Source organism: Lygodium microphyllum, chromosome 27 (assembly GCF_053477565.2).
Source record: "Lygodium microphyllum isolate KBCC chromosome 27, Lygodium_microphyllum_v1.1.10, whole genome shotgun sequence".
Taxonomy (NCBI): Eukaryota; Viridiplantae; Streptophyta; class Polypodiopsida; order Schizaeales; family Lygodiaceae; genus Lygodium; species Lygodium microphyllum.
This window is the reverse complement of record NC_141161.1, coordinates 76,059,740-76,074,920: the sequence shown is the minus strand read 5'-3', so window position 1 is coordinate 76,074,920 and position 15,181 is coordinate 76,059,740.

Below are 15,181 nucleotides of genomic sequence, written 5' to 3'. Positions count from 1 at the left end.
AACTTATATGCAGAGTTGTCACAGTAATGTATTAGTGTAATCCCTGGACATGTTTCATGAAATTGCAGATTTTGTGTCACAGATTGAGTCAGAGGCTGAGGTGGCTCAGCAAAAAGTATTGAGTGCTGAAGAAATTCAGCAAACAGAGTTTCCAGCCGGTTATGATCAGCTTACAGAGACACAGAGGGCTGAAAACTTTCAGCCAACAGAGTTTACTGCTGAAATATTTTAGCATCCAGAGTTTAGGGTTGTTTCTATGCAGTCCATAGAGCAGAGGGCTGAGGATATTCAGCCATTGGAGTGCAGAATTGTTGATTTACAGCAAGATTTGAGTAATGCAGAAGAGTATAATGAAGCCAGGGTTGACACGAAATACAAAACTGTGGATAAGAAGGTGAAGCCGGTAGCTGTACCGCTTCCACCTGACAGTGATCAGCAAATAGAGAGGGCTGCCAAACAGCCAATTTTGAGGAATTCGGAGCATATTGGTCATAAATTTTCAGTAGAGACTCTTGCTAAACTAAAAATTGGAAATGGTGATTTCTTGCTACCTACAGAGAAGCAATGCTTTCACGAGATGCTTGAGCGACATGGAAGGGTATTTGCTTTTTTCCCGCATGAGATTGGATGTGTGAATCCAGATATTGTTGCTCCTATGGTCATTTTTACTATTCCTCATATTCCATGGAATCTTCGACCTATTCCAGTGCCTAAAGCACACCTGCCAAAGCTGATTGATTTATTGAATAAGAAAATTAGGATGGGAATTCTTGAGCCTTTATCTGCACCATACTCAAACAGGTGGTTTACAGTTCCAAAGAAGAATGGTACTCTCCGATTTATACAGGACATGCAGCATGTAAACAGAGTTACTATCAGTAATGTTGGTATAGGTCCAGTTGTGGATGAGTTTGCAGAAGCATTTGTTGGATGTGCCATCTATTCTTTAGGTGATTTGTATTCAGGATATGATCAGTTTCAGCTGGCTTTGGAAAGCAAGGACATAACCACCATGAGAACTCCTATTGGGCTTGTCAGGATGTGTACCTTGCCTCAAGGTGCCACTAATTCTGTTGCGCATATGATGAATGCCATGCATAAGGTTCTTCGTGATTATATACCTCAGCTTACTATGCCTTTCTTGGATGATGTGCCCATTAAGGGGTGTGCAGAAGAAGAGAAAAATGAGAGTCTAAATGAGCAGGGATGCAGATACTTTGTGGCTGATCATATTTCAGCATGTGAGAAGATTTTGGCCAGGTTAGAAGAAGTGAACTTGACACTTTTAGGGCAAAAATCTGTTTTTGGAGTGAATGAGGTTGTCATTGTTGGACATATGTGTGGATATTATGGCAGGAAACCCTCACCTGATAAGCTGGATGCTATAGGCAGGATTGCGAAGTATTGTTCTACCACTTCAGAGGTACGGAGATTCATTGGAGCTTGTGTGTTTTATATGATTTGGATACCTCATTTTGCACACATAGCAGATTGTTTATATCAGCTGCTTCGAAAGGGGCAGAAATTCTATTGGGATGAGAGCCACACTAGAGCCATGCGGAAATTGAAGAAGTTATTGCAGAATGCTCCTACTCTCAGGAAAGCGGATTATAATTGCGGAAGGCCTATTGTATTGACAGTTGACACTAGTCCAATTGGCATAGGTTGGGCTGTGGGTCAAGATGATGCAGATGGAAACAGGTATGCTATTCGGTTTGGGGCGAAAGTCCTAAACGAGAGATAGAGGAGATATCCGCAAATCAAGAGGGAGTTATTGGGAATTGTTACGGCTCTCAAATGTGACAAGGAGTACTTTATTGGAGCTTCAGTTGTGGTAGAGACAGATTGCTTGCCATTGATTGGTATGATCACGAGTTGCTCTACTCCGGATATAGCTATGCTGAGATGGATTGCATACATCAAGTCATTAAATCCGGAATTTAAACACATAGCAGGGAAGGATAATCCAGTGGCAGATATGCTTTCTAGAGCCAGATATGATGATGAGGAGATGCTATTTGCAGAAGAGGATGATGCAGAAATTTCACCCACTATGGTTGATCATGTTTGCCATGTCTATGATGTTGTGGCTTTCATAGAAGAACTCTATGTTGGAGATTGGTTGCAGATTGGCAAGTACCTTAGTACACTAAGCAAAAGAGATGAATGGACAGATGAAGAGTTCAAGAAGATCAGAAGGAAAGCCTATGGTTATTTTCTCAAGGACGGATTTCTTTGGAAGCATTCGAAGAAAAGAGGCGGATTACCTTTGCGGGTTGTCTGCGATAGAGAGACACAGTTACAGGTGATGAGGGAGTTTCATGAGAGTCCTTGGGCTGGTCATAGAGGAGTGTGGGCTACTTATGAGAAAATCAAGGAGAAATATTGGTGGAAAGGCATGTATAGAGATGTTTCTCACTTTGTTGAGACTTGCAAGGACTGTCAGATGTATTCGGCAGTGCGTCATCGAGATGAGCTTCATCCGAACTATCCGCTATGCATTCATTATAAGTGGGTAGTTGATTTGGTTACTATGCCTATGGGTCTATGACAGATGAGGTATATTGTTTTGGCTAGAGAGGATCTTACCAATCATGTTGAGGGCAGATCTTTGAGAACGAAGACCACTAGTGCAGTGTGTAAGTTCTTATTGGAAGAAATTTTCTGCAGGTATGGCTGTGTGGGTAAGATCACTGCGGATCGTGGTGAATTGGATGCAGATGAAGCTAGGGAGTTTTTCTCTCAACTAGGAATCAAGTTGGCTCTAACTACAGCATATAATCCAGAGGGAAATGGGAAGAGTGAAAGAGGGCATCCGCCGATAGTGAAAGCATTAGCCAAAGCATGCAGAGGACGGATTGGAGAATGGCCGAGACTTCTACCATTTGCTTTGTGGGCTGATCGTACGACTCACAGTGTTACCACAGGATATATGCCCACAGAGTTGATGTATGGTCAGAAACCTGTTATGCCGACTGAGACTTGTGCTTTGACTTGGTCAGTTTTACCTTGGCATGAGGATTCGACGAGAGAGGAGCTCTTAGCTCTTCGGATTCGACAGTTGGAGAGAAGACCAGAGGATATTCAGCTAGCTATTGATAGGTTGAAGGTTGCTAGACTAAGAAATAAGGACAGGTTTGACAGCAGGCATCACTTGCGGCCTAGAGCAATAGAAGAGGGAGATTGGGTATTAGTCTTTGATAGCAGCCTTGAAAATCAGCATACTGCACTTCGGAAGATGGTGAAAAGATGGTTTGGGCCGTACATAGTCAGACATGTTTTTGATAATGCAACATATGAGTTGACAGAATTGGATGGGACAGTGCTTAGAGTGCCTATTGCAGGAAAAAGAATCAAGATTTTCAAGAAAAGAGATGATGAAGATTATGCATTGGAAGAATTTGCAAGAGAAGAGCAACGAGAAGAAACTCCAATGGAAGAGACAGATGATATGAGAGATAATCTTGTTGATATACCGGAAATGCATAATGAAGAGATTGATCTGTTTGTGGATCTTGATGATAATGATCATGGGTAGTTGGCCCATCCGGAGGATGCGCAGGATTAGAGGGGGTGGATGTCGTATTGCTGCGCATTCGAGGTGTGAAAACCACCCAAAAGTTGTGTGTGTGGGATTTGATACTTTGTACATATTTAGTTGTTGTGTTTATACTTTTGTTCTGCGTGGGTAATAAAGTGAAGAAGTGTTGGAGCAAGAGAAACTTAACAATAATGCTCTAATTGGCATGCCTTGCCAAGTGATCAGTCAACCTAGACGAGGAGGTTTTGATCAACAGTTCACAGGAGTTTCGCATTATGCTCAATGGAGAATCAGGTTGATAAGTATGAGTATCAGTGGGAAGCCCCAATGGTGGAAATGTTGCACACGAGTTTGATAAAGGAACATGTATATACAATGTGTATACTCTGCAAGATTTGCCATCACTGAGGAAGTTGCATGTGCTTTACAATGTTCATGGACAGAATCATGTATCCAGAAGAAAGTGATTCCATAGGCCGGGATACATAGGGTAACTTGTGGTATGCCGATAATGAGGCTATTCCTATCTGGGCCGGAGTGATCTATGAAAGGATTATGGCATAAATATTTTTGGCGGGTTGATGGAAAACAAAGCACACGAGCCCACAGGCCATAGTCTTGGGAGATTGGCAGGAGTATGTGGCGGACAGAATTCCTAATTTGTCGGTGTCAATCCTGGTGCTAGGGAAGGGAAAAGAGAAATTGTTCCCTAATTCTGGGAATGACCGTAATGTGTCTATGAACAAAAGGCAAATCAGGGGCAATCATAATGAGAGGCGAAACATAGACAGCAGTGGTAAAAAGAACACTATTTTCAGATATTGTGTTGGCAGGAATAGAGGGGGGAAATCGAATTTGGGGGCTAGAGAAAGAAAAAACGTCGTTCACTGGTTTTGGAGGGAGAAAAGAAAAAGCTTTGGCTTGCAAATTCTGAGAAAAACCTTCATTATGAAGTATGTTGGGGAGATGCTAGAGATGATTACATATGAAGCCGGCAAAGTGAGTATGCTCAGATGGGACAGAAACATTTCTATTTTAAGAAGTTGAACAGCACTGAGATGATTGATGCTTGTTACAAAGGAAACCTGGGATGTTTCTCTCTGATCGTGGAATTCTTTACATCCCGCAGTGTGGAATTCGTTACATCCCGTAGTGTGGAATTCGTTGCATCCCGCAGTGTGAAATTGGCACCGAACGTTTGTGTAGTCGAATGATTGAATTAGCACATGACATAGATGTTTCAGTTGCAGTCCGTCAGTATGAAAAAGCGATAGATGTCGTTGGGACGGAACCTTGCGGTACTGAGCTAATGCTGAACGGAGGGATGAGCCAGGGAATCAGAAGTGCAGGTAAAAAGAATGGAACATATTGTCTACCAAAAACTCGAGGACAACAGGATTGAATGTTGGGGGGAAAGAAACAGAGACAGTCACATTTGATGTTTTTCCTGCTCTTGCCATAAAAAAATCGCTGAATGTGCTGTTTCGAGGCCTTAAATGCATCGTTGAAGTCAGTGAAACACTAATAGATGCAGATTATCTGATTGAACTCTTCAATGGGATCAAGGCATTAGAGGACTCTTGATTCCTCCCTGTTCAATCTCCTTGGATTTGATCTCAGAAAGTCCCGCAACAGAAAGGAGAAGCAATAGAATGAGGCATTATTGACACCCTGCATCTATACGTGGAAGGGAAAAAGGGGCATATTCACTGATCCAGGTTTGAAGGAGCTGAGGCCTGAAGATCATTCTGCTGTGTATTCATCTATAGCTGAAACACTTGCACGATTATTGATACTCCATTCTATGTGATGAAATATGTGAAAAGGAGCAGATGTAAGAATAGCTGTTAATGAAATCGACAAATTGGCCATCAGAAGCGCCATCTACACCACCATCAGGAAGAAATTGAATGTCCTGTAGCATGAACCTGTGACATATAACCTTCTATTTTGACTTGCCTGGACAATCTTTGGAATTTTGTACAAAACATCCCATCTGGCATAAGCTTGAACTCTTCAACAACAGTAAACTAGTGTACTTTTTCACTAGCCTCAATCCATGATTTTCCAGGCTTCTTATAAGAACTAAAATTTATCTTCAGTTCATCTGTTCTCAAAGAAATATGCTGGAATATACATTGAATCCAGTTGCAAAACTTCATGCCTTGCAAGCTCCATATTCCTATGAAATTTACAACCTGCAAGCAGAGACCTAAGACTATCAGATTCTACATTATGTTCTGTAAACCCAGTGTCAATATAACTGGTTCAGATGACTTTGACTCAGTTCAAAGCAATATCATCATGGCAATGAAAATGCTTGTTACACAAATCTGAACTTATCACAGTTTTACTTGGTGAAGAGAAATGTATTTTGGAAGACCTGTGGTGACAGATTTTTTAACCGTGTAAGAGCTGTGTATATTAATACAAATTTGCACCTGATCTGGTTGGCTATTACAAAATTTTCTATCTATGCAAGAGAGCTGCTGTTTATATGACATGAGTTTTTGTCAAGATTTTTATTGGAGATGCTCCCATTCAGGTGTAGCTGATTGTATGTCACATATTATCTGAAGTTGAGCTTTCAAATTGAATCTGATCTCGCTAGAGTGACCTTCTATCCTGAAATTATTCAAAGTCCTCTGTGGTCGCGACTTTGCTTTCGAAAACCCTTCGACATCGTCTCTCGTCTTCCTCGTAGTTTCCAACACTTTGTTGGGTCCTCTGCCTAGGGTTAGGGTTCCTTTGAACCAGTCCATCTTGGCTCTCGCTTCAAAAAGCCAAGGTCTTCCCAACAACAAAGGGTATGTGGTTCCATAAGAATTTGGTTTGACCACCAAATATGTCAGCCAATAGTCTCTCCCTGCAAGGGTTGTTTTTACGTATGGGAGGATGCCCAACGGTTTAATTATGCTTTGGTCTACCAATCTGATAAGCCATTGTGTAGGTTGAATTCCTTGCAACCCTAAGTCCTTCATTGTCACATCCGTCATTATGTTTAGTAATGAGCATCCATCAATCAATGCATTTAAATAAATCATCCTTCAATCCATACACTAATCTCTGGGGTTCCAAGATCTAGGAAGGCGTTAGCCATATCTACTTCCTTCACAGGTTATGCAGCTCTGTTGGACTTCTGTTGAGATATCGAGCTCCACTCGTGATACGCCAGGGTGACCGTTGTGTATTTACGTCACCGACTTGTCAGTTGCAAACGCGGTTGGTACACCACCCATGAATAATAGCTACATGACAGCTATCCTTATCTACTCTAGTTCGTGGCTCAGTTAGGATGCCACCTTAGTTAGTTGAGTTTGGTTTGAGACCCATATATAGGGTTCTTCTATTTCTTTGTATAAGAGTTCTTTTGGCTTACACAATTAAGAAGAGGAAAACTGTTTTCAGCCTCCACCTTTGTGTGTATTCCCCCATTGTGCAAGCAAGAAAGCTACAAGTGAGACTCCTTCCTTCTCTCCCACAATCTTGACATGGTATCAGAGCCTTGTTCGTGGTAAGGAGCTCAAGAAAGCAAGCCAAGCTCGCGGTGTTCTGGTAAGAGGAGCAGTGTTGCTTTCATTTTCTGTTTTGGGAGCAGATCTCTACAGGTAGCACAGCCGGAAATTGCAAGAGTGCATTGTCTCAGGTTGAGACGCCCTTCGCGGTGAAGCAAGAGGGCAATATATGCTGCGCTGTTTTTTTGATTTGAGGCCATTTCGAGGCCTGTTTTGGAGGCGGAAGTTTTCTGCACGCACTCAGGAAAAGGCCCAGTTTTATGCTGTGCGACCACTGTTCTACAGGTCGGTGAAAAATTACTGCAGAAATTGCATCGTATGCCTGTACGCAGAGACATTGGGAGTTACAGAATCATCCCTCTTGCCTGTTGATGCAAAATCGTCACTAAGAAGTGACTATGTGGTCAAATACCACTTTCGCCAGGTTTGCAGACTTGCCCTTGTGAGGGTGAAGCTGTGTTTTTTGCAGTGACAGAATTTTTTGCAGTGTTCTATAATGGCGTCTGATTCTCTTTCACAGATTGTCACTGAAAAGCTTGACAAGAACAACTTCCAAGCATGGAATTTTAGAATGACGAATTTCCTTATGGGAAAAGGATATTGGGAATTTGTTGCAGGAAATGAAGAAGAACCAGTTCTTCCTGATGTTCCCAATCAACAGCAAATGCAGGCATTTAAAGCATGGCATGAGAGAGCCAGGAAAGTTATGTATTGGCTGTCTATCAGCATTTCAGACTCTATGATTGTGCATATTCAAGATGCAAGTACGCCAAAGGAGGCATGGGACACTTTGTCAAAAATGTATAGCACAAATACGCAAGCTAGGAAAATGTAGCTCAAGCAAGAGTTGCATAATGTGCAAAGAGAAAATATGAGCATCAATGACTACCACATGAAGGTAAAGAAGATTGCAGATGCACTTGCTTCCATTGGGTCGCCAGTGGAAGATGATGATTTCGTTTCCGTGACCTTGAATGGTCTAGGAAAGGATTATGCACAGTTTCGAACATTCATTTCCGTCCGTGAAAGATTTCCTGATTTTGAGGAGTTGATTGCTCTTCTAATTTCCGAGGAGCAGAGAAATGGTGGTGCATCGTCTTCAGGAGGAACTTCAAAAGAAGCTATCTTCTACTCAAATGCTGGAAGAGGTAGAGGCAGAGGTAGAGGAGGCCGATCTGGAGGCCGTGGTAGAAATCAGAATATGCAGCAAACTCAAGAAAACCAGTCCTATGGAGGAGGACCTGGTAACTCTAGAGGCAGGGGGAGCCAAAGAGGTCGTGGTGGATGGCAAAGAGGCCAAAATGCAAACAGTAATGTTGAATGCTACTACTGTCGTAAAATGGGTCATATGGCTAAAGACTGCTATAAAAAGAAGAATGACATCATGAATGGAAAACTGCAACAAGGGAATTATGCATCTTCTAGTAGACAGGGTGATGACAGAAATGAGCATTTGTTTATGGTGCAGCACATGAACAATTCTATGACAAGTGCAGAAGAAAGCAATGATGTATGGTATGTTGACTCAGGTGTATCAAACCACATGACAGGTCATGCAGAATGGATGGAGGATGCAAGGAAAATGGAAAAACCAGGATTTGTGGAGACTGGTGATGATACTGCACATCCTATTGTGCAGATTGGAAAAATTTCTTTGTCTATGCAGGATAGGAAAAAGAAATACCTGTCTGATGTATTTCATGTCCCGAATATCACCAAGAATCTGGTTTCTGTTGGTCAAATGGTTGAGCAGGGCTTGCAGGTCAGATTTAATCCTCATGGATGCTTTGTTGAGGATATGAAAAATAAAGGTCGCTTGATAGCAAAAGGAAAAAAGAAGGGCAGAATGTTTACGTTGGATGCAGACATGTCTGAATTGAGTGCAGCAATGTTTGCACATGGGACCGGTGTAGTTGCAGATATTGATATCTGGCATAAACGCATTGGTCATGTTAATGTATAGTGACTTAAATCAATGCAGGCCCAAAATATTGTTGCAGGATTGCCAAAATTCAAGGTTGCAGAAATGCATAAGGTATGTGAAGCCTGTCAATTTGGAAAACAGGCAAGGAAACCATTTCCTAGACATGTTCAAGAGAGTGAGAAGCCATTGGAATTAATCCACTCTGATGTGTGGACTACTAAAGCTGCATCTGTTGGAGGCTGTCATTTTTTTGTCACTTTTATTGATGACTATAGCAGAAAAGTTTAGGTGTATTTTATGAAAAAGAAAAGTGAAGTTTTTGGGCATTTCAAAACTCTTAAAGCTATGGTTGAAAAAGAAATAGGCCTGCAAATAAAATGCCTAAGGTCAGATGGAGGGGGAGAGTACCTCTCAAATGAGTTTGCAAGGTTCTTGCAGGAGCATGGCATAAAGCAGCAATATTCATGCAGTCATACCCCACAGCAAAATGGAATTGCAGAAAGAAAAAGCAGGCATATTGGAGAGGTATCTCGTGCCATGCTCAACGAAAAAGACTTGCCAGATTTTTACTGGGCTGAAGCAGTTGCTACTGCAGTCTATATAATGAATAGGACTCCCACTGCAGCAATACATGGGATGACTCCAGAGGAGAGGTATACTGGTAGGAAACCAGATATTTCTCATTTGAAAATTTTTGGTTGCATTGCCTATGTACATGTGCCAGATGAGTTGAGATCCAAGTTGGATCCAAAAGCTGAGAAGTGCATCTTTATTGGTTACTCTCTGCAGCAAAAAGGGTATAGATGCTATAGCCCTTCTACTCGTAAGTTTACAGTGAGCAGAGATGTTGTTTTTGATGAGATGAGTAGCTGGTATAAACCAATAAATGTGATTGATGATGTAGATGCACAAAATGGTAATGCTGCACAGAATTCACAGCAGTAGTCACAAAATATTAGTGGACCTGGAGCGTCCTCTAGCAGTGGTTCACATTCTTCGCCATGGACAGGCAGATTGAGATCAGGAGAATCTTCTCAAGGCAGTGCAAATAGTGGTATGCAGGTATCACGAAAAGGAAAAGAGAAGGTAGATCAGCCCATGTTTGATGTGAATGCAGGTCACTCTTATGTGGATGGTGAATCCAGTGGCTCAGAATAGAGCATTGATGATGAGTTGGGTATTCCTTCTATTGTTACACCTGGAGTAAGGAAGACAAGGGATGTTTTGAGAGCACCTGGGAATGAACCTACTTTGTGCAGGTCAACCAGAGTTAGGTATCCTGTGGATAGGCTAAAATATGATGGATTTATAGCCATTCACTATGCATATATGGTCAAAGTGATACAGGAACCAGAATCCACTTCTTTTGAGCAAGCCATGGGAAAAGAAAAATGGGAGAAAGCCATGGATGAAGAAATGGATGCCTTGGAAGCAAATGCTACATGGGAGTTAGTACCTTTGCCTAAAGGTAAGAATGCAATTAGCTGTAAGTGGGTTTATAAGGTGAAGCACAATGCAGATGGTTCTGTGAACAGATACAAGGCAAGATTAGTAGTCAAGGGGTATGCACAAACATATGGCATTGACTATGAAGAAACATTCAGTCCGGTTGCAAGGATGGCAACCGTAAGAGCAGTCATTGCTATGGCTGCATCAAAGGGATGGTCTTTACATCAGATGGATGTAAAGAATGGCTTCTTGCATGGTGATTTGCAAGAAGAGGTCTATATGGAGCAGCCACTAGGTTATGTGCATGCTGTTCATCCTGAGTTTGTTTGCAGGTTGAAGAAAGCCTTGTATGGCTTGAAGCAAGCACCTAGAGCATAGTCTGACAAGATAGGACAGTATCTTGTCACTATTGGCTTTCAGATTTCCAAGGCAGATTTCTCACTTTATGTGAGAAAAACAGAGAAAGGTATTATGCTACTTGTCATTTATGTTGATGATTTGATTATGACAGGTGACAGTGATGAAGATATCCTTCATGTGAAAATGCTATTGAAGTAGAAGTTTGAGATGAAGGATTTTTTTTTGCTAAATTTCCCGCTTGATGACACTTTTCACACCATGTATTAGAGCGCATTACATCTCTTCCCGCTCCCATATGGGTGGATATATTGGCGGTATTCACCTTCAGCATCTGTAGCCGCTCTATAATCACATCCATAAGCTCTTTCATGATACTTGCAACTGAGTTGGATAAGTAGTCCTTCAAATTTTCACCTCCTAAAGAAGTACTTGTAATAGGATTTTGTGAAGCTTCTGTAATTACGACATACACTGGTTGGGTCAATCCAGAGGGTCCTCTGTTCTGGTTCTGATTCAGAGCTCTTGCTAAGACTTGGGATTGTTGATTCCAGTTGGTAGGATTCCACTGTTGTTTGGAGGAACTGTTTGAGGCCATTGTTGTTGGGGTTGAATCATCATTTGAGGCACTCTCGTCTGTGGCGACCATAGTGGATTAGATGCATTATATTGTGGCACTGTTTGCATCTGGGGATAGGGATAGGGAACTGTCCCTAGGATTGCATTTGGTGGGTATACCATTCCTGGCATGGGAGGAGGTAAGACTCGTCTTCCTGGAGTCATTGACAACCTTGCTTCAACTTCGTCATACAATCTTTCACCTTCCACTATAGCTTGTAGATTGACTGGTCTTTTCAATTCCACGAACTTGCAAACTTGTGGTTGTAGGCCTCTAAGGAACACTCCTTTCTGAATGCCTTCATCCAAATGATGGTTAGTCCATCTCTTCAAGATGGATTCCATTCACAAGACATAAGCTTCTACTCTTTCTCCAGAGAACTGACTTAAGTTCATGAACTTCTCTCGCATCTGCTCTTCAAAATCTTCACGCATGAATTTAGTGAGGAAGGTTAACTTCAGGTCGTCCCATGTGCCAAAGGTTCCTATTGCTTGTCTCTCATATCACTAAAATGCCACGCCCTTGAAAGTGGCAGGAAATATCGCTAACCAATGCTCAAGGGTTCTGGAATTGTTAGCCACACATGCTACCATAAATTCTGCTACATGAAGATCAGGGTCTTCATTGTACTCTCCCTTAAAAACTGGCAATGGGACTATATTTGTTGGCCTATCATCAATATTTCCAAGACGAATCTGACTAGGAAGGGGACCTTGAGTAGCCATGCGGATTTTTGTAAAGAGTGCTTTTAGGGCATCAAAGGAGGCTTCTGCTGCGACTCATTCTTAACCTTGATTCTTGCCTTCTCTCTTCTTACTACCTCTGGACTTTGTCTAAAGCTTGCCTCTTGATTGCATCATTCATCAGGGGCTTGGCTCCAACCAGTTGTTCAGTACTCAACAAAATAGAATCACAGAAGGGTTTCAGTCTCTCTGGCGGATTCAGTGGCCAACATCTCCTCTACTTCCTTCTTTTCAACATCTCTGAGTTCGGCTTTCAAACCACTACAGAGAGGGAGATATTTCGTTCTGAAAGTATCAAAACTCATTCTTCTTAGGATCATTGTTGTGCCATCATAATAATGCCAGCTTCTGAGGGTTTCAACAGTGTATGTTGTGAAAAACACTCTGTCCACCAACTTCCAATGGGTTGCTAATTGGACAAACAGAAGATTGCCAATACACCAAGCATCCACGTATCTTGCTATTGAGCATCCATGAACAAATTCCAACTCTTTTCCTTCTTGTTTTCGTGCACCTCCACTGACCACAACTCCTGAAGCTTCTTCACAATATCCCACTTGATGATGCCTGGAAAATTCTCAATGGATACCAAATCTTCCATGGATAGTCATTCTCTCTACTTTTGCTCTTCAGTTTGTTTCCAAACAATTTGCCACCAAGATGCAAGTTTCTATTGCTTCAACAGGAAGAGGAAACAGTCCACCGCATAGAGCATGCATCATGATGGTAATATGTTTTCGCCATTGTGGAACAAACTTCTTGTGGAAAGTGGCTTTGATAATGAGAATCTCCAACTCTTCAATAAAATAAGGAACTTTGCAAACATCCATTGAATTCTTTTCTTCTTGGCATTGTCATTTCCTTCATTTTCAACCTCTTCTTATGCTTGTTGATGGCAAGTTTCCCCGGGCTGCGCACCAAAAACATGGAGCCCCAAGAGGAACACCAAGGAAAAGGGGTTTCTACTGCAAGAAAATCTATCTTGTAACATCAAAAAGATTTTATTTCATTCTTTTGATGACCAAAACAAAGAGAACAACAAATCTTTACGCAATATCATAGTAGATATCTCCCACGGATTTGATAGAATCAACCATAATCTTCAATATCTTCATAGAATCCATCAATAGAACAAAGAATATAAAAGAATACACCATTTTTGAATGGAAATCAATCACATAGTATTCATATTCAATGAATTCATAGTTTTCTCTCATAATGTCTCATATACAGATACATTGTTTTGATAGAATTGGCTATCTCTGACTCTCTCTCTCTCTCAATACTACATCATCTCCTCACTACAATACTCAATAATGACTCTCAATAATTCTTCTTAGGTCGTGGATACACCTCCCAAGAGGTATCTATGATGCGAAGAGGTACTAGAGCCACTATACTATCTCTTCATAGCTCACTACTGCCACTATCACTCCAGTCTTCTCTTCAATCTTCAGCAACTGCTTTTTCCATTTGTTTTAGCTCTTTTGAACTTATATTCATCCTTTCCAAAAGTTAGAAAACTTTCTCAAAGTCACACATACATTCTACAAAACACTTACAGAAGATCTACAGAACAGAACAGAACAGGAACAGAGCAGAGAACAGAACAGAGACAGAGGCTCTATAGAAGGTTTACAGAGGGTTATAGAAGGTCATCAGAGAACATTAGATCCTCATAACTCATACTAAAAAAATTCCAAACTATTAAAAAATATTCAATAAGCTTTCAAAATATTTCAACCTTCATCAATCATCAATTCATGCTTCATACAAAAGAAAATCAGAACAAAACAGATGCTATACACAGAAGGTATCAGAACCAATCAAAACCTCAACATAACCTATCAAAACATCACATAGCTTCATATTTTTACTAAAAATCATCACGAGCTTCCAAAAAATAATCAATATCATCCAAAACACTCTCAAACACTTCCATTATCAACCATACATCACTCTAAATCCATCAAAAATCAATCATTCAGACCTCAAGAGTAACAAAAATCAATAAAAAATTCAGTCTTTTTCCACTCTCAACAATTGTTGCCTAATTTATCTAGTGTTATGGCTAGCTTTTCTTTTTTATTTTGTTGGTTGCAAAGTTATAAATATAAATATATTCTTGTGCCTCTCACTATGCCACTTGAACTCATTCTTCTATATTCCTCCATTTAAACACTTAGTACATTTATATATGAATGCAAAATTGTAATACTTCCATGTAATAAAAGTTAGTTGGTTAGTTCAAAAGTTAGTTAGTCAATTAATAAGTTAGTAAGGCTACTAGCTAAAGACTAACTAAAGTAAAAAAATTAACTAACGTTAATAACTAACTAACATTAAAAAAAAAACGAGAGTCATAGCCTCATATTTTTTTCAAATTGACAAGGATTGTAGCCACCCATCACGAAAGTTACAACGTGAACGAGAGTTATGAGTCATATTAGTCATTAATATCAATATGTATAATATGGATGGTCCAAAAGTATTAGATTTTTGGGTAAAACTAGTATATTTTAGATATTATTTATTATAAATATCCTAAAAAGATATGAAATTTTCTAAAACAAGATGTTATATAAAAAAAAGTAAGTGGTTTTTTCAGCTAGTTTTGGAGATTTAATACAAAAAAAAGGTTAAATCACATACATTGCAATCGCAGTTTACAGACAGTACACAACACTTCAAACATGGAGAAGAAGGAGTGATCTGGAAGATTCTAAGAAAGTGTCTTGAATTTTTTCCCCTTTCGTAGTGAACAAAACTATCAGATTTGTGATTTGAGCATCAGAATGCATCTTAGAAGTTTCATATTGCTGATTTTTCCAAGATCCCCTCCATAAAGAGCTCTTCTTCTTAGCCACAACCCTTCTTCTCCAATTCAACTATGAATATGAGGCATGGGGAGCAGTTTAGAAAAGCACAAGAAGACCTTGAGAGGCTGTGAGACAGAGGTAGAGAGGAAGAGGTAGAATGATACCCCTCCAAGAGGCTACGAGAAGGAGCTTGAGAGAGAGAAAGAAAGAGAGG